The 13,912-nt window shown below is 36.6% G+C and overlaps 1 protein-coding gene across 2 annotated transcripts in view; it reads right to left on the reverse strand.

Annotated features, from left to right (window-relative positions):
• ptn (pleiotrophin) overlaps positions 1 to 13,912 on the reverse strand; it is a 120,794-nt gene that overhangs the window by 48,379 nt on the left and 58,503 nt on the right. The window contains 1 exon segment of one of the 2 annotated variants that reach the window (NM_001003981.2): positions 13,133 to 13,298. The exons of the other annotated variant lie outside the window; for it this stretch is intronic. The gene's annotated coding sequence lies outside the window, so the exon portion shown is untranslated. 2 annotated transcript variants of the gene reach the window in all.

Below are 13,912 nucleotides of genomic sequence, written 5' to 3' on the forward strand. Positions count from 1 at the left end.
CATGCACAAATATATTGTAGAGCTTCCTATTATAAATATGAATTTAAAAGAGGTGGGTATACTTATTTATGCTAAGCACTTTTGTAACGTTTATAATATTATATTAATTATTTTATATGTAATATATAATTACAATTAAAATATGTATTTATTATTTAATTATTAACTCATTTATAACTATGAATAAAGATTTTTTAACAACAGATTTTTTTTTACAAAAATACATAAGCATTATTGAACACCTTTCTGAAAACCCCTGAACTCAGTTTTAAGAGATAATTTTTATTCTAATTAAAGCATCTATTTGAGGATTTCCATCGGTTTTGAGCAAGCGAGTAAATCACGACCGAAACTTATGTGACCTCCTCATTTGGCCACTAACAATCAATTATAGCACCTTTACCTGCCGCAGGTATCGATAATAGAAAAGGCCATTAAATCAAAACACAAACTGATTGGGTATAATCCATCATTTCCCAGGAGTGGCGAGCGGATGTTATCTGCTGCTCTCTTTAATTGGGCATCTGATGCTGACAGGAATAATGAATCCACAGATAAAACACACCACAAAAGTGCAGCAGCATCTCTGATATGAGCAGTGTTCAAACAGAGAATCTAAAGTAAAAACCAAACCATGCTATTAAACGCTTATTCTGGCCTACTGAGCTGTCCTATAATGTAGATAAACTTATCCTTAAACCGGAATATATGTATATATACATACATAAATATACAGAGTTTCTGCAGGTTTCATCAAGTCAAATTTAAGTCTTCTAAAGATCACTATGAAGCCAATTTCAGACTTACATAGGGCTAAACACGAAGGATTTGTTCTAATGGCATGGGCCAATGAAAAGACATTTTAAATATCAAAACAAGCAAAATCTAGTTGCACAACAGTCTTTTGAAAATACATGGAGAACTTTTAAACAAATGTTATTGTAAGGAAGGTAATTACACCATATTGTTAAATACAGTTAAATATTTAAAGTAGATAGATTATTGGTGAGTGGTATATATATATATATATATATATACACACTCATACAGATTATTTTTACCACACTAATCTAAATATCTTATTAGAGAGTGATTCTTAGTCTGTCAGCAGCTTTCATAAAACATTCATTCATTTTCTTTTTGGCTTATTTCCCTTTTATTTATCTGGTGTCACCACAGCAGAATGAACCTCCGCTTTCATAAAACAAATGACTCCAAATTATACTGAAAGATAGCAAAACCCTTAAAAAACCTCTATCAGTTTTCAACTTTCCAAACAATGCACAAGAAACACAGAAACACAAACCACAGAAACATATATGACAGTCATAAAAACTATTATTATTACTACTGTATAACTTAAATATCTTTTTTAGAGACTGATTTTCAATGTCGTAAAAAAAATCACTCTAAATTCTACAACTTTAAAAGTGCCAAAATGCTTAAAAACTAAACCAAATGTCCACCTTCTCCAAAAATGCAAGCAATTTAAGAAGACAAGCCTTAGACACCTATATAAAACTCACACAGATTATTTTTACACTATGTTAAATATCTTTCAGAGAGTGATTCTGAATCTGTCGGCAGCTTTCATAAAACACATCACTCCGAATCTAACTACATAAAAGCACCAAAACACAATCAAAATGTTGACTTGCCACAAAACTGTACACAAGAACACAAGCCACAGAAATAAATCTCAAAGTCCAGCAAAACCCGTCCAGCATGTAAACAGAAAATGAAAAGATTGTGTGTGTTATCGAGCACAGATCAATAGCGGTTTCTCTGGTGGGCTTGGGTTGCGTCTCCATCGCTGTGATTAACAACATCACATCATCTTTAATAACTCGTTTTGGAGCAAACTTTCCATCTCTCAGGCCGCTGGTTCACAAGTACTGGCGTCTATCGATCCATCTGTTATTACTGCGGTTTATAAGTGCTGTTTGACTCCCAGCAGAGGCTAAAACACCACACAACGCTTTTAACGTCTCATTTTTTAAAGAGCTTTACTTCAATGACAACGATATTTCTTCGAATAAGCTCTTTTTAAAGATGGCGGCTTGCTAACGAGTGTCTAAATGAGACTGTGACTTTAAAAGTAATAACAGCAAACAGATAAACTTACACTGAAAAAGAAAGTAAACTCATTGGCTTTTAATTATTACACAAACTATATGCATCATTATAAAAGTTGAGTCAGTACTTTTTTATAAAGTAAAATCAACTTGTTGCTTTTAAGGCAACGGGTTTACTCACTTTTAAAGAGTAAAAACTGATTTTCCTTCTGCTTAGTCCCTATTTCAGAGGTCGCCACATTGGAATAAACTGCCAACTATTCTATGCCCAGCTGCAACCCGGTACTGGGAAACACCCTACACACTCTCATTCACACTTACTCTTACACTACATTACAATTAAGCTTACCTAATTCCCCTACAGCACATGTCTTTGGACTGTGGGGGAAACCGGAGCAGCCTGAGGAAACCCACACCAACACGGGGAGATCATGCAAACTCCACACAGAAATACAAACAAGCCCAGTCAGGACTCAAACCAGCGACTCTCTTGCTGTGAGATGACAGTGCTAACCACTGAGTCGCCATGCTGCCCGTCTGCTAAATTAATAAATATCAATATAAAAGAGTGATGTTTAACGCTGTTATATGGATGAGATTGCACTGTGGTTTGCTATATTGTATTGGTGCAAGTCATGGAGATTATCATGAATACAAGGGAGAAATCCTGCTGGGTTTTAATGAGGATTTAGGCGATGGTAAAAATAACTTTAATAATTATTTAATTAATTATTTTTGTTGGTTTGTAATTAAACTTTTGAACTCAATTTTATTTTGATAATTTTTTATATAAAAAAATTGTTTTATAATATTTTTATGTAATTGTATATAATTCATTCATTTTCTTTTCGGCTTAGTCCCTTTATTAATCTGGGGTCGCCACAGCGGAATGAACTGCTAACTTATCCAGCACATATATGACGCAGCGGATGCCCTTCCAGCTGCAACCCATCACTGGGAAACATCCATACACACTCATTCACAATTTAGCATACCCAATTCACCTGTACCACCTTTCTTTGGACTTTTGGGGGAACCTGGTGCACCCAGAGGAAACCCAGGCGGACTCGAAGAGAAGATGCAAACTTCACACAGAAATGCCAACTGAACCAGCCAAGGCTCGAACCAGTGACCTTCTTGCTGTGAAGCACTACCTACTTCGTCACCCCTGTACAAAATTATATATTTTTGTATAAGTTTCAAACATTCATTTATTCTAAAAAACATTAAGTTAAACTATATACACATAAGTAAGTTCTCTGGGCAAACATCTGAAATAAAAACAGTAAAAAAGTGTTTTATTTAAATAACACTTGAATTAACACACTGAATTAAATGTAAAGTTCACAGAACACTCAATTTCATTCTTAAAAAACACAATTTTCTTTTCATTCAGTTTTTTTATCGATCCTATTTTGAAATCTACAAAATAAGCGTAATTTATTCTAATTTATATCTATTTTAAATATGTTTACTTTTTTTATCATTTATTATTCAGTAAATTATATTTATTTTTATTTTATTATGTATTTTTTCATTCATTTTCCTTAGGCTTAGTCCCTTTATTCATCAGAGGTCACCACAGTGGATCCAACCACCAACTTACCCAGCATATGCTTTACACAGCGGATGCCCTTTCAGCTGCAACCCATCACTGGGAAACACCCATACACTCTAATATGCACACTCATACACTATGACCAATTTAGCTCTTCAGTTCCCCTATAGCGCATGTGTTTGGACTATGGTGGAAACCGGAGCACCCGGAGGAAACCCACGACAACACGGGGAGAAAATGCAAACTCCACACAGAAACGCCATCTGGGAATCAAATAAGCGACAATCTTGCTGTGAGGCAACAGTGCTAACCCCTGAGCCACTGTGTCACCTCTATTATGTTTTAATTTTAAAATAATTATTTTCATTATTGATTTAAATCCATCATTATTTATTTTAATTAATTAACTTCTATTTTTAGCAGATATTTATTAAAATGTATATCTTTTAGAACATATACATCGGTTTGTCATCTGTTTTGATCTACAGAATAGGTCTTGAAATATATAAACGCACATATATCTGAATAGTTTTTAGCCGTTTCGATGAGTTTCTTCCCGCTAATGTTCTCCTGGTATCTGTGTTTTGAACAGAACTAATGTGTGTTCATTAACAGCCATTGAGTGACTGGATCTGTCAATCACTGCACTTACTTCACCGCTTCTTTTCTTTCAGTCTCGGGTGACTTCATGCTGAGAGACAATCATCTCACTTCATTAGACAAACACAAACAACACCGCACTCCCACCGGCACTGACAAACCCTAGCAGACACACACAGACAGACAGACAGATAGACAGACAGACAGACAGATGAACAGTCAGCAAAACACACAGACAGACAGGAGAGAGTCAGCAAAACAGACAGATCGACAGTTAGCAGGTTAGACAGAAAGATGGACAGTCAGCAAAACACAGACAAACAACTAGACAGACAGCCAGCAAGACAGACGGTCAAACAGAAATAGAACATGACAGACAGCAAGACAGACTGTCTGTCTGTTCTACTGACTGCCCATCTATCTTTCTGTCTTGCTGACTGCTCGTCTGTGTCTGTCTTGCTGTCTATGTGTCTGCCTTGCTGACTGTCCATGTGTCTATCTGTCTGTCTGTACGTCTATCTGTCCGTCTTGCTGCCTGTCTATCTGTCTGTTTTGCCCACTTTCTGTCAGTCTATCTTTTTTATCTGTTTTACTAACTGTCTGTCTTGCTGGCTGCCTTTCTGCTTTGCTGTCTGTCTTTTTAGCTGTCTGTCTGCTTTACTTACTGTCTGTCAGTCTGTTTTTTCTTACTGTCTCGCTTACTAGACAGACAGTCAGCAAGACAGATAGATGGACAGTCAGTAAAACAGCCAGCCGCCAAGACAGACAGGCAAACAGAAATAGAACATGACAGACAGCAAGACAGACTGTCTGTCTTTCTTCCTGTCTAGCTGACTGTCTGTCTGTGTTTTGACTGTTCAACTGTCAGTCTTGCCGACTCTCTGTTTTACTGACTGCCCGTCTGTGTCTGCCTTGCTGACTGTCCATCTATATTGCTTACTGTCTATCTGTCTGTCTTGCTGCCTGTCTATCTGTCTGTTTGCCCACTTTCTGTCAGTTTGACTATCTTGCTGACTGTCTATCTGTTTAACTGGATGTCTGTCTTGCTGGCTGTCTTTCTCCTTTGCTGTCTATCTCTCTAGCTGACTGCCTGTCTGCTTTACTCACTGTCTATTAATCTGTTTTACTGACTGTCTGTCTGTCTTGCTGACTAGACAGACAGTCAGCCAGACAGACAGACAGACAGACAGGAGAGACAGCCAGCAAAACAGAAATAGAACATAACATACAGCAAGACAGACTATCTATCTGTCTGTCTTGCTGTCGATATGTCAGCCTTGCTGAGTCCATGTCTGTCTGTCTCTGTCCGTTTTACTGACTGCCTATCTATCTGTCTGACTAGCAGACTGTCTTTATTGCTGACTATACAGACAGACAGATGTACAGTCAGTAAGACAGACACCTAGACAGACAGGAGAGACCGAAAGCAAAACAGACAGGCAAAGAGAAAAAGAACATAACAGACAGACTGTCTTTCTGTATGTTTTACTGACTGCCAGTCTATCTGTCTGTCTTGCTGATTGCCCGTCTGTCTGTCTGTCTGTCTGTCTATCTTGCTGATTGCCCGTCTGTCTGTCTATATTGCTTACTGTCTGTCTGTATGTCAGTTTGTCTGTCTGTTTTGCTGTCTGTCTATCTTTCTCTGTGTTCTGCCCACTTTCTGTTGGTCTGACTATCTTGCTGACTGTCTATCTGTTTTACTGCATGTCTGTCTGTCTGTTTTGCTGGCTGCCTATCTCTCTAGCTGACTGTCTGCTTTACTCACTGTTTATCAGTCTGTTTTACTGGCTGACTGTCTGTCTTGCTGACTAGACAGACATACAGTCAGCAAGACAGACAGGCAGACAAAAACCGCAGAACAGACAGACACCAAGACAGATAGACAGAGAAAAAAAAGAGACAGGCTGATCCAGATGAGACGAATGCTGAGCCGCCTCTCGTCTGATCTGGAGAAGATCAATAATCCCCTGCCGCTGACACTCTGCACCTTCCAGCAGGGTGAGCCCATGGCAGGATGCATGCCGGGAAAAGCAGTTTCACGGATTAACTGATCATTATTTCCAAGCAAAAGTGGTCATTCTATCACTCTCATGGGAGAAAACAGCCAATCAGAAGCCGGCAGAGTGAACCAGGCATTTAGACACTATGAAAACACATAATGAGTTTCAGTGCAAGAGTAAATGGGTGTAAATGACCCGCGACCTGCATCAGCATTAGCTCTGCTGGACTTCATCTCTCAATCTGTCAATCTATCAGTCCGAAGCATCACAGAAATCTCAGATAAACTTCACAATGCACAGATACAAGCCTCCAAATCTTCTTTCTGCTTAACAGATATTGGGGAAATAAATATACAGGGGCAGTAATAATTCAGGAGGGCTAATAATTCTGACTTAAACTGTATCTATATATACATATTCCCCATTGAGCAGCAGCTCTGGGAGCAACCGGTGGAAAGGGAACATTGAGTGTGTGTGTGTTTCCATGGAACATCGCACTGAGAATTTAAACTCTGTGTGTGTGTGTGTTCCTTACACAAGCAAGACTGTTATTTTCCTTCGGCCTCCTGCACCTCAGCGACCCAATGTATGAGAAAGCGGCCTCAAGCTGCTTGAATGAAAAGAGGGAATCGAACAGAACAGAGAGAGAAATTCAACAACCCCCCCTGCACCCCTTCCCAGCATGCTTTTGTGCGCCAGTGTGTGTATAACCACCAGTTCCCACATACTAGACCAGACCTAGGGAAGATTAATCTCCACTGACAACCTCGGCTGATCTCAGAGCAGTTTCCCTATGTTTTTCATTAGAGTCTGTCTATGTGCTGTACATAAAGATCTTCAGCATGCTGCACATTGCGGAATAAAGTCGGCAAAAGGCACATACGCATTATATATAATGACTATATAAGCATTTACGTTGATGCATGATGACATTGTTTATCATAAGCACTTTAACAATATATATATTTTCTTTATAACAGTTTTTTTATAAGCGCAAAACAAATAATGTATATATTATATGATACAATTTATAACACTAATAATCAAAAAATAATGTAAAAAATGTATTAGTCATAAATAATAATAAATAAATTAATATATATAAAGTCATCTGCCCCTTTAGCGCTCTTTATAGCAAGATGGATTCTGATTGGCTGCCAGTGTTTATCATTAATTAACAGTGGGAAATAATTACAGCATCATAATTCATACAATGATTTTACTGAACTCTGCAATCCTTTTAAATTTAGACAGATTATTAAAAAGTAAATCATTATAGCTCAAATTATAGTGTGCAAAGAATCCCTAATTGGTTACAGTAAGGCACTAATTAGGGGACATTCACACAGAACATGCCATAGCAGTTAATACAAGGCCTAGAGATGCTATTTCCTTTTTAAGGTTTCAGTTTTCTCAGTATAAGCCAATTACTTTGGCAAATGTTTTACACAGTGGATGCCCTTCCAGCCGCAACCCAGCACTGGGAAAGTCACAATAACTAAAAAAACAAAAACAACAAGAGTAAGTCAAAGACAAAAACAAGTTCAAAAATAAATAATAACAAAAAAATTCAACTTTTACTTTCTCATAAGCAAGTAAAGTATTAAGTAAAACCATGCATGTGTTAAAATACTTGCCAAAAAGCAAAGTATTCAATTTAGAATAAAAAACAGATGTAAATAATTAAACTATTGTGCATCCCTACTTTGCACTTTTATGATGGACCCTTTTCATATTTCAGTGTTTCTCAGCAGCTGAAGTCATCATAGGTGGTTAAACTTAGAGCACAGTGAATGAGAGTACAACAAAAAAAATGAACAATCCTATTTGCTGCAATAATAAAAGAAAAACTCCACAATGGTGTTATCAAGACTTTCAGAATAAGGAAAAAAAGTGTGAGACTGGCGACAGCAGCCAGCAGAGAATCATGTCAAATTTACTGTCCTTCCCGATACACTGCATTAGAAATGTCTCACACAAGCGATAATTCTTTTTTTTAATGCAAAGATTATATTACACATATATAAATACAAATATGAGCGTTAAAATATTTTTAAAAAATCTAAATATTAAAAACTTTCAGGGATTTAAGATGCTGATGACCGTTACACGCGTTATAAGTCTTGTAAAAGGTTCCATTATGCAGCCCCACTTTCCACCTTAACAATGGAGTCACAACTTGATTTAACTTAAGAAAGCAACATCACCTGAGCAGCACTGGTTTTGATAGGTTAACCAAAAACTATGGCAAGATGTAATACAATTAGGTATTGCACAACCCTACTTTTCACATTTAAAATGGAGGCACAACTTGATTTAACTTCAGCACAATATCACAGAGAGATATGCTGCTGATCAGCTGAGCAAGACAGGTATTGATAGGTTAACCAAAAACTATGGCAAAGTGTAAGACAATAAGGCATTGTGCAGTCCTACCTTCATAATGATGTCAACAACTTGATTTAACTTCAGGACAAAATGACGTGGCTGATCAGCTAAGCAGGACTGGTACTGATAGATTAACCGATAACTATGGCGAGATTGGGGAATATTGGGGAATGTTCAGCCCTACTTTCCACCTTAATTATTGAGTCACAACCAGGGCCGGCGCGTCCATAGAGGCGACCTAGGCAGCTGCCTAGGGTGGCAGAATATAGAGGGCGGCGTCCGAAACATCACCCTCACCACCCATGTCATCAGTTATGTCCGCCACACCTCCCTCACCACCTGGTCTTCACTTTGATAACCGGTCACTTTCGGGTTGAGGGCGGCATGATCGGTCTTTGCCTAGAGCGGCAGTTTAGCTTGCTTAACTTGATTTAACTTCAGGAGAATATGACATCAGTTAAGCAGGACTGGTTTGGATGGATTAACCAATAACTATGGCAAGATGTAAGTAATGTAAGAACATTAAGCATTGTGCATCCCTTACTTTCCACCTTTAACAATCAACAACTTGATTAAACTTCAGGGCAAAATCACAAAGAGACATTTAGATTGTCATTTGGCAGACACTTTTGACCAAAGCGACCTACAATTGAGGAGATTCTGCAAATCAACACTAAGAGGCAATACACACAGAAATTGTGTGCTCAGAGAATTAAATGCATGAGGGAGTGTTTTTATTTTCGAGAGGGGAGTTAAGAGTGTTTTTACAGGTGGTTTGTCAAGCCCACTCACCTGTGTGAGGCACACTTCATATTCATTTAGCTTTGACTTAGTCCCTTATTTATCAGGGGTTGCCACAGCGGAATAAACCAACTATTGCATCCTACGTTTTTACGCAGGGGATGACCTTCCAACCGTAACACAGTACTGGGAAACACCCATATACACTCATTAACACACACACTCATAAACTAAGGCCAATTTAGTTTATTCAATCTGCCTATAACATATGTGGTTGGACTGTTAGGGAAACCGGAGCCCCCACACTGACACAGTGAGAACATGCAAACTCCAAAGAAATGCCAACTGGCCCAGTCGGGACCAGTGACCTTCTTGCAGTGAGGCGACAGTGCTAACCACTGAGCCACTGTGTTGCCCTCGCCCTCACGCTTCATAAATGCATAATGAATTTGTGTGTGTGTGTAAGAACATGCCTGGTGCAAATGTGCAAAAACTGGAGCAGTATCAGTTAAACCAGCAGACATGTGGCTGATCGGTTGAGCAGGACTGGTTCTGATAGGTTAACCGATAACTATGGCAACAGCAAAGGCGTTGAGGCCCGATGCTTAGAGCTCACAGGGTCGCACGGCACCCCGCTTATTCTCATTCCAGTCAGGAACGACCCACTTCACACACACCACCCTGGGAAAAACGGCCTCTCTAAAACACACACATCCCCAAACACATGCCCTATATGTGTATGTCTGAATGTAGACAACACACCCCCATGCACAAGATGCTTTCAAAAGAAGCAGCAGAAAACAGCAGACGTAAGCCGCAGAGATTTCCAGAAAGGTTTTCACCTGTCACTGCGAGGAAGGGAGGAGCATGAGATGTATGCTGATAAGGTGAAAGGTAAAACACTCTGCGTTCAGCTCTTTTACTTGATCTCTCTCTCTCTCCGTCGCCCCAGAGGGGATGTTCACACACAGATGTGGGCCGGACTGATAAAAGCTGGACCACAGCAAACCTGTTTAAATGCTTTTACAAGGAAGCGCTTTGAAGTTTGTACAGGAAGTGCACGCTTTCCTGAATAACAATGTCATTTACATCATCCCATCCGAGAGGTAAAGAAAAAACACCAAGAAATATTAGAGTGAATCTCATGGAAATTGGTTGGAACATATGAAATTTCACTCTTAAAATCAAAAGAAAACAAAAAAGATTTTAAATTACACATATCTGTTGTGAAATATCTGTTAACAATGTATACAAAATTTTATATATACAAATTTAAATTATTTTAACGCTAACAATATATAGAATAACAAAATACCATTTTTTAAAATGTAAATCAATATTTTCTATATTATTTTGATGAAAGCTAATTGTATTTACAGGTAATCTATAATTGCAGTAATGCAAAAATGGTTTCTTATCATATCAATAGTATTATATTAAATACTTCAAATTAAAAATCCAACTTAAGTTTAAAATATTAAATAATATTTATGACTGTAATGCAAAAATATATATATATATATTAGTAATTAGTAATAGTATTAGAATCAAATGAAAATTAAACATCAGAAAAATTACTGTAATTTTACTATAAAAATTACTGTAATGCAAAATAAAGTTTAATATAACACAAATATTTAATATAATGTTCATTTATTTTCTTGTTGGCTTAGTCCCTTTATTAATCCAGGGTCGCAACAGCGAAATGAACCGCCAACTTATCCAGCAAGTTTTTACGCAGCGGATGCCCTTCCAGCCGCAACCCATCTCTGGGAAATTTAATATAATATAAATAAAAATATTATAAATATAATAAAATCTATGATATAATATCATAAAGACAAATTCGACATTTAAAATCTAAAACATTTTGCATTACAATACTTTATTGTAAAATAAAAATTTGAAAAAAGCACAATCAACTAACTTTCAGTGAGCATTTAAAATTTCTTAACATTAAATATTATTTGCTTTCAATTTGAGGTGAATCACAAAACAAAAACTTGAACTCATGACTTTTATATGACTCACGCTGTTTGTAAACATATTAATAAAGATATAATTAATAATTACTGTAAAAATATTGAATACGATACACTGCCTTTCATGCATAGCAAATATAATAAAATCTATAATAAAGACAAATTTAAAACATTTAAAATTAAAATCTAAAACCTTTTTCTCAGTACTTTACTATAAAATAAAAGTACAAATTAAAGTAATAGTACTATCAAATAACTTCTAGTGACCATTCAAAATCTTATTAATTACATAATATTTACTTTTTTAATTTGATATTTTCAGCATGTTACCTTAAACCACACAGCAGAAACACTTTCATTACTTTATGACTGTGAGGTCACAAACAGTGGCTGAACATTATAATAAAAAATAATATTTATCATTTTTAATACAAGAGATGACATACTACAGAAACTAATCTAATAAAAATTGATCTTGATTGATTGACTGTAATCAAAATAGTTTAATATAAAGCAAATCAGAATTCAAATTAATTAAACATATTCATTTACTCCAACACAAAAATATTCAAAACTATTATTACTGTAAATCTAATTATAATATAATACACTGCATTACAGTACTTTGTGTACAAATCACAGTAATAGTACAAACAACTATCTGGAATGAGTGAATGATTCAGTTTAATACTACAAAATATAAAACTAGGTCTATATTTTCTTAACACAAAATATTATATACTTTAAATTTGAGGTGATACTATTAAATTAAAAATGATTTAAAAATAATGAAATATTATTCCTCACATTTTTCCATGAGATTCAGCCTCTGTTGTTCAATGAACACAGCAGAACTACTTTCATTACTTTTATAGGACTCTGAGGTCACAAAGAGCAACGGCACATTATAAACATTAAATAACACAAAAAAAAAAGTATTATATATAATTAAGTTAAAATATTAAACTTTCCCAGTACTGGGTTGTGGCCAGAGGGGTATTTGCTGAAGTAATTGGTGGTTCATTCTGCTGTGGTGAGCCCAGACAAATCAGGGACTAAGCCGAAGGAAAATTAAATGAATAAAATACTAAACAATTTGCATTACAGTACTTATCTGTAAAATAAAACGACAGTAATCGTACAATCAACTAACTTCTAGTGAGCTTTCATTCATGATGACATTTCCAGCAAGTTTTCTCAAGCTTCCCCTTCGACAACCACAAAGCAGAAACACTTTCATTACTTTTACATGACTTCACTGTGAAGTAAAAATACAAATGACAGTAATAGCACAACTTCCAGTGAGCATTCAAAATTTCTTAACGCAAAATACTATGTGCATTCAATCTGAGGCTTTCTTGAGATTCAGCCTGTGGGCTTCAATCATCCTCTCCAACAACCAACACAGCAGAAACACTTTCATTACTTTTATATGACTCTGAGGTCACAAACAGCAGCTGACCTCAGATTTCCTGACACAGGAAGAGATTTCTGACGGTTTAAACCCAGACAGTGGAGTGACACGGTTCAGTCGGCCGCTGCTGAGCACCAGCGAAGGCCTCAGACGGCAGAAAAACAGCATTTATCTCAGCCTTTCATCCCCCGGCGTACTTCAGAAATAACGAGAGAGCGAGAGCGACAGAGAGACGATGCTGAAGAGCAGGATCTGAGCGCACGTTTTTCTCCCAGGAAAAAAACAACAAGCTCTTCCTGAAACCTTGTTTTAGCGTCAAAGTCACGGCATTACAGCGGCTCTAAAATTCAAGACAGAGGTTTAAAGTTACGTACCTGTAGTCTGAGGAATAGTTTGGTTTTTGTTCCTAATTCCACCTTTTTGCTTCCTCTCTCTTTTTATCCCTAGCTTTCTATATCCACTAGAGCCGTGCTAATGGTATCTGTGAGAGCGACAGACTGAATGCATATGTGTGTGTGTGTGTGTGTGGAGGGAGGGATTGTTTGTGTATTTGCGCTGAGGCAGCGAGCTGAAAGCCCAACTGACTCGTAATCACACACTCATTAATACAAGGTCACTGCAGGGACGAGAAAGAGAGACTGATGCTGAGAGACTTTCAGAGGGAAAATCAGGATGAAAGTATGAAAGGAAACAAAAGGTGAAGACTTTAGTATATTACATACTGGTGCTAAAATCAACACATTCTGTGTGAAAGGCCTCTTCTTTCCATGACTAAATAAAAGTTATTACTTATTAGTGATACTTTTTATTTCGTAATTTCTGGGTTTTTATTCTCGTAAATGTTTAAAACTCACAACTCTTTTTTTTCTCTCAAAATTGCATGATAAAAACTTTTTAAAAGTTAGTATTATTGTTCATTTTTATGCTACTTTTAACAATTTGTTATAACTAATTTCTTTCGTCTTTGCCATGACAGTACATAATATTTTAATATTTATTTTTCTAAATATAAATTTACGATATTTTCTATATTTTTAAGGTTTAACTAGGTTAATTAAGTTAACTAGGAAAGTTTGGTTAATCAGGCAAGTTATTGCACAACAGTGGTTTGTTTTGTAGACAATCAATTAAAGTTGGCTAGTAATATTGATCTT

Source organism: Danio rerio, chromosome 4, assembly GCF_052040795.2.
Source record: "Danio rerio strain M-AB ecotype USA chromosome 4, GRCz13ab, whole genome shotgun sequence".
In the NCBI taxonomy this organism is placed as follows: Eukaryota; Metazoa; Chordata; class Actinopteri; order Cypriniformes; family Danionidae; genus Danio; species Danio rerio.